Raw genomic sequence first — 11,856 nt, 5'->3', positions numbered from 1 at the left:
GAAAATTCTTGTATATGCTGTTTTACAAACACATGTAGCACTTTCTCTGTGCCAAGAACTGGCTTAAAGAACTTTATGTATATCAACTATTCATTTTCAGAGCCTTTGTGACTGTCACAGAGAATTGAGGTGGATGCAGCAGGAATGGTATTCCATGACATCAGAGGTTACATGAGACAACGTCATGCAGGTTGGCAAGTTTCCCTTAGGCCACTTTGGAAGCCTTTAGCCAGTAAGACGTTCAACTACCCTGAGGCCACCATGTGAAAAGACCAGAGAGAGTGATGCCTGAAGAGCCCTTAGTGTTTCAGATTCAACTGCTTGAGTGTTCCTAGCCCCACCACCACCATCATGAGACAGCCCCAGAAATGGCTTTCTAGCTGAACCCCGTCTACTCCCAGATTCCAGAGCAAAATAAATGATTGTAATTATCTTTTGAAACCACTTTATTGAGGTATAATTGACATACAATCAGCCGTACGTATTTCACGTATACAACTTGAAGAGTTTGGAGATAAGTCATCTGTGAAACCATCACTACAATCCATGCCATAAACCTATCCGTCACCTCCAAACATTTCCTCCTGCCGTTATTATTATTATTATCATTATTATTGTTATTATGTGTGTGATAGGAATTTTGAACATAAGATCTACCTTCTTATCAGATTTTTAAGCATATAATACTCTGTTACTAACTGTAGGTTCTGTTGCTGCATGGTAGACCTCTAAGACTTATTCATCTTACATTACTGACATTGTGTACTCTTCACCTAATACTTCACATGTCCCTCCATCCCCAGCCTCTGCAACCACCATTCGACTCTCTGCTTCTGAGTCGGTCTGTTTCAGATTCTTCATATAAGTGGTATCATGTAATATTTATCCTTCTGTGCCTGACTTAATTCTCTTAGCATAACGTCCTCAAGGTTTATCCATGCTGTTACATATGGCAGGATTTCCTTCTTTTTTAAGGCAGAATAACATTCTGTTACATGCCACATTTTTTTTTCATTCATCTGTGAATAGACATTTAGGTTGCTTCCTTGTCTTAGCTATTGAGACCAATGCCTCAGTGAACACGGAAGGGCAGATATCTTTTCAAGATCCTGATTTCAAACACTTTGGATATATACCCAGAGGTGCCATGGTTGGGTCATATGGTAGTCTTATTTTTAATTTTTTGAGGAACCTCCATATGTTCTCCATGGTAGCCGCACCAATTCCCACCAACAGTATGCAAGGGTTTTCTTTTCTCCACATCCTTGCCAACCCTTACTCCTTTTTTGTGATAGCCATGCTGACTAGTGTAAGGTGATATATTATTATGATTTTCATTTTCATTTTTCCTGATGATTAGCGACGTTGAGCACCTTTTCATGTACCTGCTGGCCATTTGTATGTCTTCTCTGGAGAAATGTCTATTCAGTTCTCCCATTTTTTAATTGGATTATTTAGTTTTGTGCTACTGAATTGTAGGAGTTCCCTATATATTTTGGATATTAACCTTTTATCAGGTATATAGTTTGCAAATATTTTCCCCCATTCCGTAGGTTAACTTTTCATTTTGTTGATCATTTCCTTTTCTGTGCGTAAGCTTTTTAGTTTGATGTAGTCTCACTTGTCTATTTTGGCTTTTGTTGCCTGTGCTTTGGGGGTCATATCCAAAAAATCCTTGCCAAGACCAATATAAAGAAGTTTTCCCCTATGTATTTTTCTACGGGTTTTATAGTTTCAGTTCTTCTGTTTAAGTTTTTAATCATTTTGAGTTAATTTTTGTGTATGGTGTATAAAAAGGTGCCAATTTCATTCTCTTGCAGTTTTCCTAATACTGTTTATTGAAGACTATCCTTTCCCCTTTGTGAATCTTGGCACTTTTATCAAAAATCAGTTGACCATATATACATACATGCGTTTACTTCTCTGCTGTCTATTCTGTTCCATTGATTTATATGTGTGTTTTTATACCATTTTAATTACTGTAGTTTTGTAATGTATTTTTGAAATCAGGAAGTATGAGGTCGCCAACTTTGTTGCTTTGGTAGTTCAGAGTCTTTTGTGGTTCCATATGAATTTTAGGGTTGTTTTTTTCTATTTCTGTAAAAAACGTCATTGGGATTTTGATGGGGATTGCATTGAATCTGTAGATCACTTTGGGTACTATGGGCATTGTAACAATATTAATGTTTCCAATCCATGAACCAGGGATATCTTTCCATTTAATTTTCCCTAATTTCTTTTCATCAGTGTTTTATAGTTTATAGTACACAAGTCTTTCAACTCCTTGGTTAAGTTCATTCAAAGTATTTTATTCTTTTTGATGCTGTTGTAAGTGGGATTGTTTTCTTAATTTCCTTTTCAGGTAATTCCTGTCAGTGTATGGAAACACAACTGATTTTTATGTGTTAATTTTGTATCCTGCAACTTTAATGAATTAATTTTTAGTTCCAAAAGGTGTGTGTGTGTGTGTGTGTGTGTGTGTGTGTGTGTGTCTGCATATGCACATGTGTATAGCCTTTAGAGTTTTCTATATATAAAAGCATATCATCTGCAAAGATAATTTTACTTATTTCTTCCTGGTTTTGATGCCTTTTATTTCTTTTTCTTGCCTAATCCCTCTGGCTAAGGCTTCTAGTACTGTGTTGAATATAAGTGATGGGAGTAGACATTCTTGCCTTGTTCCAGATCTTAGAAGAAATGCTTTAGTTTTTCACCATTGAGTATGATGTTAGCTATGGGCTTTTTATACACATCCACAGGCTGATTGGATCTGTAAGTGGGCATGTTCTCTCTTTCTCCCATAGGAAAACCTGTGACTCAAGGGGATCTCTCTCAGAGCTGCACTGTGCCAAGTTAGGGAAGTAAAGTGAACCTTTTGTCTTACCTTTTTCAATGTGTCTTTTCTCATTTCTCTGTGCCACTGGAGTGCGGTTAACATCTCACCTGGATTCTGGAACTTTCATAAAGATATTTTTATCCATGGATGCTTGTTAAATCAGTGTTTCTAAGGGAGGACAAGGGCTGAGACCACCTATTCCACCTGCTGACATACTGCTAATGTCATTCCTGATTGTTACTGTCTTTAAGCCATTGTTCTGGAATGGTTTACCATGCTGCAATAGATGACTGAAACAGGTGTGGGTTCCCAGTGAGATAGGTGCTATAATTAACCCCAGAGTACATGTCCCTAACCACTGCACAAGCTGCCTCTCCATTTAATCCCATAAAATGAAACTAATTAGATAATTCTGATGATATGCTGGACTTCCAAGTCACAACAGCCTACTAATGATGCCGGCATGTTTCAAAATGTCTGCTAATACTTCATTGTTTTGTTCATTCTGCTTAGCTTGGGCAAGAGGTTACTCTAGGATTGCCACACTTCCAGTGCTTTCAAAGTATACTTACAAACAAGCTAAAGTGAAACCTTGAAAGACTTCTAATGTTCACAGCAAAACAAAGATGAAGACAGATGAGGATCCATTCTTCAGCCACTGTACTTTGATTGGTGGTGAAGAGAGTCTGAACAACAGACTGTCAACCAAAGTGCTATCAATCAATCTGTAGTATTGCAGGTTGGGAATATAGTCATACCACAGAGCCTTATTTAAATCACATTCTTGGAGCACCTGGGTGGGTCAGTTGGTTAAGCATCTGACTTCGGCTCAGGTCATGATCTCGTGGTTTGTGGGTTTGAGCCCTATGTTGGGCTCTGTGCAGACAGCTCAGAGCCTGGAGCCTGCTTTAGATACTGTGTCTCCCTCTCTTTCTGCCCCTCCCCTGCTCTCTCTCTCTCTCTCTCTCTCGCTCTCTGTCACTCCCTCTGTCTCTCAAAAATAAATAAACATTAAAACACACACACACATACACATACACACACACACACACACACACACATTCTTAGGGAAAGAAGCATGCCTGATAAGTAGAACATCTAGATCAAGGATCAGCAAACTAGGGCCTGTGACTCAAATCCCACTGGCCACCTGTTTTTGTAAATAAAGCTTTGTTAGAACATAGCCAACCTATTCATTTGTATATTGCCTATAACAGCTTCTAAGCTAAAACAGCAGTATTGAGTAGTTGTGAGAGACTGTACAGATCACAAAGCCTAAAATATCTACTATCTTGCCCTTTACAGAAAACGTTTGCCTAACACTGCTCTCAATAAGTGACATTTAGCTCTTTTTTTATGTTCTAAATGTCTCTCAAATCATTCATACTTTCCTTCATTATTGTTTTTAAATTTTTAGTTATGAGATATTTCAAACATACTTAAAATTAGACCAAATAGTAAATAACTCACTCACATACTACCACTGAGATTAAGCAGATGTTAACATTTTGCCATATTTGTTTCATCTTGACTTAAAAATGAAAAAAATACAAATACAGCTAAAGTACCCCTTCTCTTTCCCTTCCCTCACCCCATCCCCAGAGGCTACCATCATCTTGAAGCTGGAGTGCTTCCTTCCTATTCATATTTTTGCAGTTACTACAAACTTATACAATTTGCTACAGGCTTGAATAATTTTTACATAAGTACTATCATATTGTATCTTTTGGTGACAGTTTTCCCACTCAGCATTATCTTTCTGAGATTTATAGATACTGATACATGTTTATCTAGTTCATCCACTTTAATTGTATTATGGCATTTCATTTTATGAATAAACCACAGTTTATATAACCTATGTAACAACCTAATGAGGGACAATTTGGTTGTTTCCACTTTTTCTTTTTTTTTTAATTTTTTTTAATGTTTTATTTATTTTTGAGACAGAGAGAGACAGAGCATGAGCAGGGGAGGGGCAGAGAGAGAGGGCAACACAGAATCCGAAGCAGGCTCCAGGCTCCGAGCTGTCAGCCCAGAGCCCGACGCGGGGCTCGAACCCACGAACTACAAGGTCATGACCTGAGCCAAAGTCAGACGCCCAACCGACTGAGCCACCCAGGCGCCCCTCCCCTTTTTCTTATTTTTAACAGTGCTGTAATAAACAACTTTATATACATCTTCTTGCCTACAAGCATATGAATTTCTCTAGGGTATGTTCCTAGGAGTCAAGTAGCTGGTCAAAGGGCATAAGTGTGTTTAATTATCTTCTGTTTACCCTTCCAGACACCACTCTTCACCATTTCCCTTCCTGCTCTGGATCCCAGGGAGCTGAATGGTATGGACTGATCAGCAGGCTCCCTTGCCTCCTGCTTCCTACTGTGTGTGGCCAATGAAGGGAACTAACAGGAAATTGGCATGGGGAGGAAAGTAGGATCAGGGTATTTATCCCCACCCCCATCCCTCTCTGTGGGATTGCAGCAGGCTGGCTGGGCTCCCTCCCTGGCTATCTGGTGGAGAAGTATCCTATCACTTCTCCCAAATTTGCTGCTTCTTCAAAAAATGTTTTTTAATAAAAAAAAATTTTTTAATATTTATTTATTTTTGAGAGAGACAGACAGACAGACAGACAAACAGACAGAGTGCGAGTGCGGGATGGGCAGAGAGAGAGGGAGACACAGGATCCAAAGGAGGCTCCAGGCTCTGAGCTGTCAGCACAGAGCCCAGGGCAGGGCTCAAACTCACAAATGGTGAGATCATGACCTGAGCCAAAGTTGGATGCTTAACCAACCGAGCCACCCAGGCACCCCTTCAAATTTTTTAAAATGTATTTTGTTATTGGGGCGCCTGGGTGGCTCAGTCGATTGAGTGTCCAACTTCACCTCAGGTAATGTCTCGCGTTTTGTAAGTTCGGGCCCGCATTGGGCCCCTGTGCTGACAGCTGGGAGCCTGCTTTGGATCCTGTGTCTCCCTCTCTGCCCCTCCCCCACTTGTGCTCTGTCTCTTTCTATCAAAAATAAATAAATGCAAAAAAAAATTTTAATGTATTTTGTTATTTATCTTTTTAAGTTTTATTTATTTATTTTGAGAGAGAAAGAGAAAGAGGGCAGGTGAGTGTGAGCAAGGGAGGGGCAGAGAGAGAGAGAAACAGAGAGTCCCAGGCAGGATCCATGCTTCAATGCAGAACCCAAAGCAGGGCTTGATCCCACAAACCGTGAGATCATAACCTGAGCCAAAATCAAGGGTCAGACACTTAACCAACTGAGCCACCCAGGCACCCTGCTTCTTCAAATTTATCTTAGATCCACTCTCCCATGTGCATTTTGGGGTTCTGATACTCTATGCCAGATCATGACAATTTCTCCTGGCTCTGATTTTCTAATAATTTTAATAATAAAACAATGTGTTTGAAATATATTATATATGATAAAGGGTAGGTAAATAAATATATAGAATAATTTTTTGCATTAAGAAAATCATATGACTTATCTTTTAATTTGTTAACAAGGCGTAATACACCAACATATTTTCTAATATTGAACTGTCTTTGAATTTCATGGATGAGCCTAACTTAGTTGTATGATTTTTCTTAATACAACCGGTTTAGCTAGGATTTTTGCATCTATGTTATTAAGATAGACAACTGTATGATCTATATCTTGTGTTAGCCTTGTCTATTTTTGTGTGTGTGTGAAATAGCTCACAAGCGATAGCTCTCTCTCTTTTTGTATTACCTGACTTAGCTTTAAAAGGATTCTCTAAATTTTGAAGATTTTCTAGAACTCTCCTGTGGGGGTGGGGGGAACTTATGCCCAGTAGCTTTTGAGTTGCATTACTAATTATTCTAGTTTATTTAATAGTTATAGGTCTAGTCAAGTTTCCTGATTCTTGCTGAGCCATTTTTAGTATGATACATTTCCTAGGTAACTATCTATTTCAGCCAAGTTTGCAAACACATGATGTGGACAAGCAGGCCGGCCATGGCAGCAAGACGACGTTGCACCCCTCTTCACAGGGCGCAAACGGGAGCCTTCTCCACAGTCTGACCTATGTCTTTACAGAACACCCCGTCAGCCTCCCGAGAACATGGGGAGATAGGCGGTCCTGTGGGGAGCTGTCGCAAGCCTGTTTACCATCCACCTCTCTATCTCACAGAACACTCCCTATGTTGTGACAGGCTGCCGTGGGACAACAGAGTTTAGCTAAGTGAATGAAACTCCGACCTTCTGTCTCCAATCCAGCAAGCTTCCCTCAGTCCCATGCTTGCTCCTTGTCATCACAGGAAGGACCAGCGCCCACCTGGACCAGCCCCACACCCAAGTGCTCTTGAATCCATGCTCCTCCTCCCAGGTGAGGGTCTAGTGAGGCTTTGCCCTGGGCGGTAGGGACTACAGTCATAGCCGCTGCTGTGTCATTCTCTGGGCACAGTGTCTGGCTCCTCTCAGGTGCTCAGAAAGCTGGGGTGATTGAAACGGATTAGTTTTTTGATTCGAGAGGCCTCAAGACACTGAACAGTGCTGACTCGGGGAATCACAGCCTGCAATGGCTCATACATCAGGACCTCTTTAATGGGGAATTATGGAAATGTGCTGCCTGGAGCTGTCTTAATTAAGAACAACCTGATATTGATTGCAGCCTCTGAGTGGACTCTTCTTTTGTCCTTGACGCCTAGGGGCAGAATCCGGCTGCCTTCAACAAGGCTTTCCTTCTCCCAACATTGCTGCTGACAGGCCCAGTTTGAAAACAGTTGAGCTAGTTGGGGATGGTGGCCTTTCAGCCAGTGTGAGGCTCCCTAATGGGAAACCTAAATCAGTGAATAAAAAAGATCTTGCCACCCGGTTCTGCCCTGGCTCTGAGGAAAGGCTGGGGCTGAGGTTGGAAATAGGCAGAAGATAGATAATCAGGTCAGTTGTTCTTCCCAGCACCCACTCTCCCCACCCCCATCCCAAAGCCAGTTTGTCCTGGAGATTATATTTCAACCAGAGAATAGAGATGGACTCCCTCTACCCCCGACCACCTGTCAGCTCCAGTCCCCAGCCAGAGGACAGGCTGGGCCTGAGCCTCCAAGGGAGGAAGGGTGCAGCCATTCTCCCTCTGTGCACAAGGACATCTTTTTACTATGCTCAAAGACCACAAAAGAGAACCCTGGCTCTGGGAAGGTCCAGCTTCCCAAGTCAAGTTTCCAAACCCAGCCCAGAGCCAGATGCCCCCTGACAGCTTCCTGTCAGCCCACATTCCCTCACTCAGACTGTCCCTGGATTCTCCATCACCATGCTCAGTCCACTCATCACATCTTCATCCAGCAAACGTTCACTAATGTGTGTGAGGTCTTGACACTCTGTAGTTCCATATCCTTCTTTCCCCTCCCCTCTCCAAACACACACACACACACACACACACACACACACACACACAGTTTTACAGTTTATACAAGAGTTTTCGAAGAAGCTTTTTCACCAGGTTTGACTCATCTTACATTTGGTGGCTGTAGGTTTCTCTGGTGCCCAGATTCTCCAGGGAATCGTTTAAAAGGTGTAAACAGATATTTAAATCTTTTGGGAGCTCACTATTTAAAAGCTCTGGGGGTGAGCTTCTTGTATTGATGTGGCCACTCCTTAAATCATCTGTGGGCAAAACCTCCTTAAACAGGAGGACTCTTGGGCCTAACTTCTACTTGAGTGAATATAATCATTGGACTTCACCTGACCGGACAAGAGGGGGAATGTCACGTATCCACTGTCCTTGATATCCTCAACTGTCCTTATTGGTTCATAAGGGATATCAGAAATGCTAACCCCAGAAAACAGATCCTTCTCACCTGGGCCTCTGTCTCTGCCTCTCCAACCTAACCCTTTCCAATGGCTTCCTGTTTCCCAGATCACTAATTCTTTGCGTGTGGTTCCTGGGCCAGCAGCATCAACATCACTCAGAACATATAAGAAATACAAATTTGCCAGCCTTACCCAGGCCTACTGAATCAGAAACCCTAAAGGTAGGGTCCAGCGATCTCTGTTCTATCAAGCCCTGCTGCTAATTCTGATGCACAGAGTTTGAGAACCAATGCCCTAGATAGGGGTACACCCTTAGCAAGATCTGCAAGGACCTCCACAGAGATGCTGCTGGCCTGTAGGAGCCATTGTGTAAATTAGAAGTCGAGCCTCCTCTGGGAGGTTGCAACTACAAGCATGTGCTTGCCACGTGGAGCTGGAGCTGTATTTCAGCCCCTTACCCCCTCGGTAGGGCATGCTTGTAAAGCCAGCAGCCTGCACAGCCATACCTGGTGTCCCTACCCCCAGGGCCAGACCCTCCAGCCTCGACACCCCCATGCTTCAGCCACTCCAAACATTTTACAATTCCCTGAACACATCATGGTACTTCATGCTTCCTTCATGCCTTTGCCAAAGCCCTTCCTTCTACCTAGAATGCCTTTCCCCTGTTCTTCTGCCTGAATAACTCCCACAATCTTTAAGACCCAGCTTGGCTTCTCCTCTTCCAAGAAAATATTTGCTGACTGCGGGAGCGTGAGATTCCTCTCCTCCAGCCTCCCTTGTCGCATTGTGCTCACCTCTCACGTTGTCCTTGCCTCACTGTGCTCTCACCATTCCTTTCATTGTCTCTGTCCCCCTCATGAGCAGGAGGGATGTCTGATCTGTCTCTGTATCACAGCATCAGGACAGTACCTGGCACATTCATACAGTGACAGAATACTAAGTGTCAGTTCTCTGCCAGGCTCTTGGCACTGGAGGTACAGTGAAGGTCATGTCGACAGGCCAATCTCATGGAGCTAATTCATAATTAAGTGAATGCTACAAAAGCAGGGTAGGAGGGAGCGAAGAAGCAAGGTCTTTGCCAAAATGGGGGGAGGCAAATGCTTTTCTGAATGACTTTAGAAGCTGCCTTGAAAACAAGGTGACTTCTTAGAGCTCTGGGAGGATGAATTCCTGTCCTCTGCAGATTCATTTGTGAAGTTGAAAACACCAAGATCAGCCCCAAGAAGAAAAAAAAAAAAATCTCCCGTGGGGGTATCTGTCCTCCCACCAGCCGGGCCTGGTTCAGCCCCAGCTTTTGAAGAGCCATCTTGCAGTCTGGAATGTTCAGTGCCTCCTCCAGGGCAGCAGCAGCCAGGAGTATGAACAGGGATAAGCCCAGATGAGGAGTCTTGATGCCTCTCCTCCTTATAATTAAGGCTCTAATCACTGTGTCAGGACTCAAATCAGGTTGGCATGCCCCTCCTCAATTAGCAGCTTATCTAATTATAAGACATGAATTGCAAGCTTCCGCTCACTGCAATAATGCAATAATGGGGTTCCTTGTGGAAGCCATTTGACTTCTGAACTAATTTCTACACCCAGCGAGCAGTGGAGGAGGAAAATAGGAGCTCAGCTTACATGCAGAAAACATGGTTTTTTCCAAAGTAGAAGAATAGGTTTGAAGGTAGAAGGGGAGTGATCTGAAGAGGCCCTTGCCATCGTCCAGAGAGAAAATGACCTGGGGCAAGTGGTGGGGATGGGGAGGTCATCCCAGGTGGACAAAGAGATATTTAGAATATAGACCTGGAGTGGGGAGAGAGAGCAAGAGAGATCAGGAGGGAGATACAGGGGATTTAGTCTGGATTCTGAAGGTGCTACAAGGAGAGCTGGAACAGACTTTCCGATAGGCTTTATTTGCACACTGTGCAGCCTGAGCCCAGGTTCACCTGCACATGCACACACATGTGCACATGCAAGTGCACACGCACACACGCCCACATGCACACAAACACGCACAGACACTGAACCCAGCTCCACTTCCCTTATTGAGATGATTGTGCTATAAGAGACCGTCTTTTGGAAAGCTCAGCAGAGCTAAGTCAAAGACCCTTTCTGTAGCCCCAGCTTCTTCCATTTTTCCCTGTAATAACAAAGCGTGACACTTTGCTCCCTGGTACCAAAAAGCCTCTCCTGAGGCAAGAAAGCAGATAATGTGGCCATCAGAAAGGAAAGAAAAGCTCAGTCGTGGTGCTTATCCAGTGTGCTAAGAAAAGCCAGTTCTCACATCCTTACTAAAATTTGGAGTGGAGTCCTACAGACATGAGCAGAAATTCACAAATACATGTAATATATACAGAGACGCTTCCAACTTGAAATACACACACACACACACACACACACACACACACACGGCACAACACAGAGGCTTTCTCACAGAATCACATACAAATACAGAGAAAACATAAACTTGCACACACAAACATCACACAACAAACAGGTACTGTCTGAAATTCATCCACTCACTGAGAATAGAGTTTTGAATTAATTATTCAGAAAATTAAAGCAAAAATAATTTCGTGTTAATTAAAGCAAAAATAATTTCTGGATTTTTAAAATAAGTTTATTTTTGGGAGAGAGAGCATGAGTGAGAGAAGGGCAGAGAGAGACGGAGAGAGGGAGAGAGAGAGAGAGAGAGAGAGAGAGTTCCACTCAGTCTCCCGCCGTCAGCACAGAGCCCGAAGTGGGGCTTGAACTCACCCAAAGCAGGGCTCAAACTCACAAACTGTGAGATCATGACCTGAGCTAAAATTGGATGCTTAACCGACTGAGCCACCCAGATGCCCCAATTATCTGGATTTTTTTTTTAATTAAAAAAAATTTTTTTTAATTAAAAAAAAATTTTTTTTAATTAAAAAAAAATGAATTGGTTCATTGAATGTGCTGAACACTCTCCAGCTATAGAACATCTTATATTGGAGTGGCACATTTTACTCAGCATAGGAAATTCACAAACGTTACCTCCTTAACACGCTACAGGGCTTTTCTGTTTGCATGGGTCTTTTTTTTTTTTTTTTTTTTGTAATTTCCAAATGCCTTTTGTGCTGGGTGCTGACCATTAGCACGCAGCACTACCCCAGCCCTCCTCAGCTCTTTCTATATCACCAGAACCTGGAAACCAATAGACTACATTTCCCAGATCCCTGTGCCAACAGATTTCTAGTTTTGATTCCACCAATAGGAGACATGACCGTGAGATTTGGAATGTAGAAGAGA

The sequence above is a fragment of the Felis catus genome, chromosome D1, assembly GCF_018350175.1.
Source record: "Felis catus isolate Fca126 chromosome D1, F.catus_Fca126_mat1.0, whole genome shotgun sequence".
Taxonomy (NCBI): Eukaryota; Metazoa; Chordata; class Mammalia; order Carnivora; family Felidae; genus Felis; species Felis catus.
The sequence above is the reverse complement of the archived record's forward strand: the minus strand, read 5'-3'. Positions refer to the sequence as shown.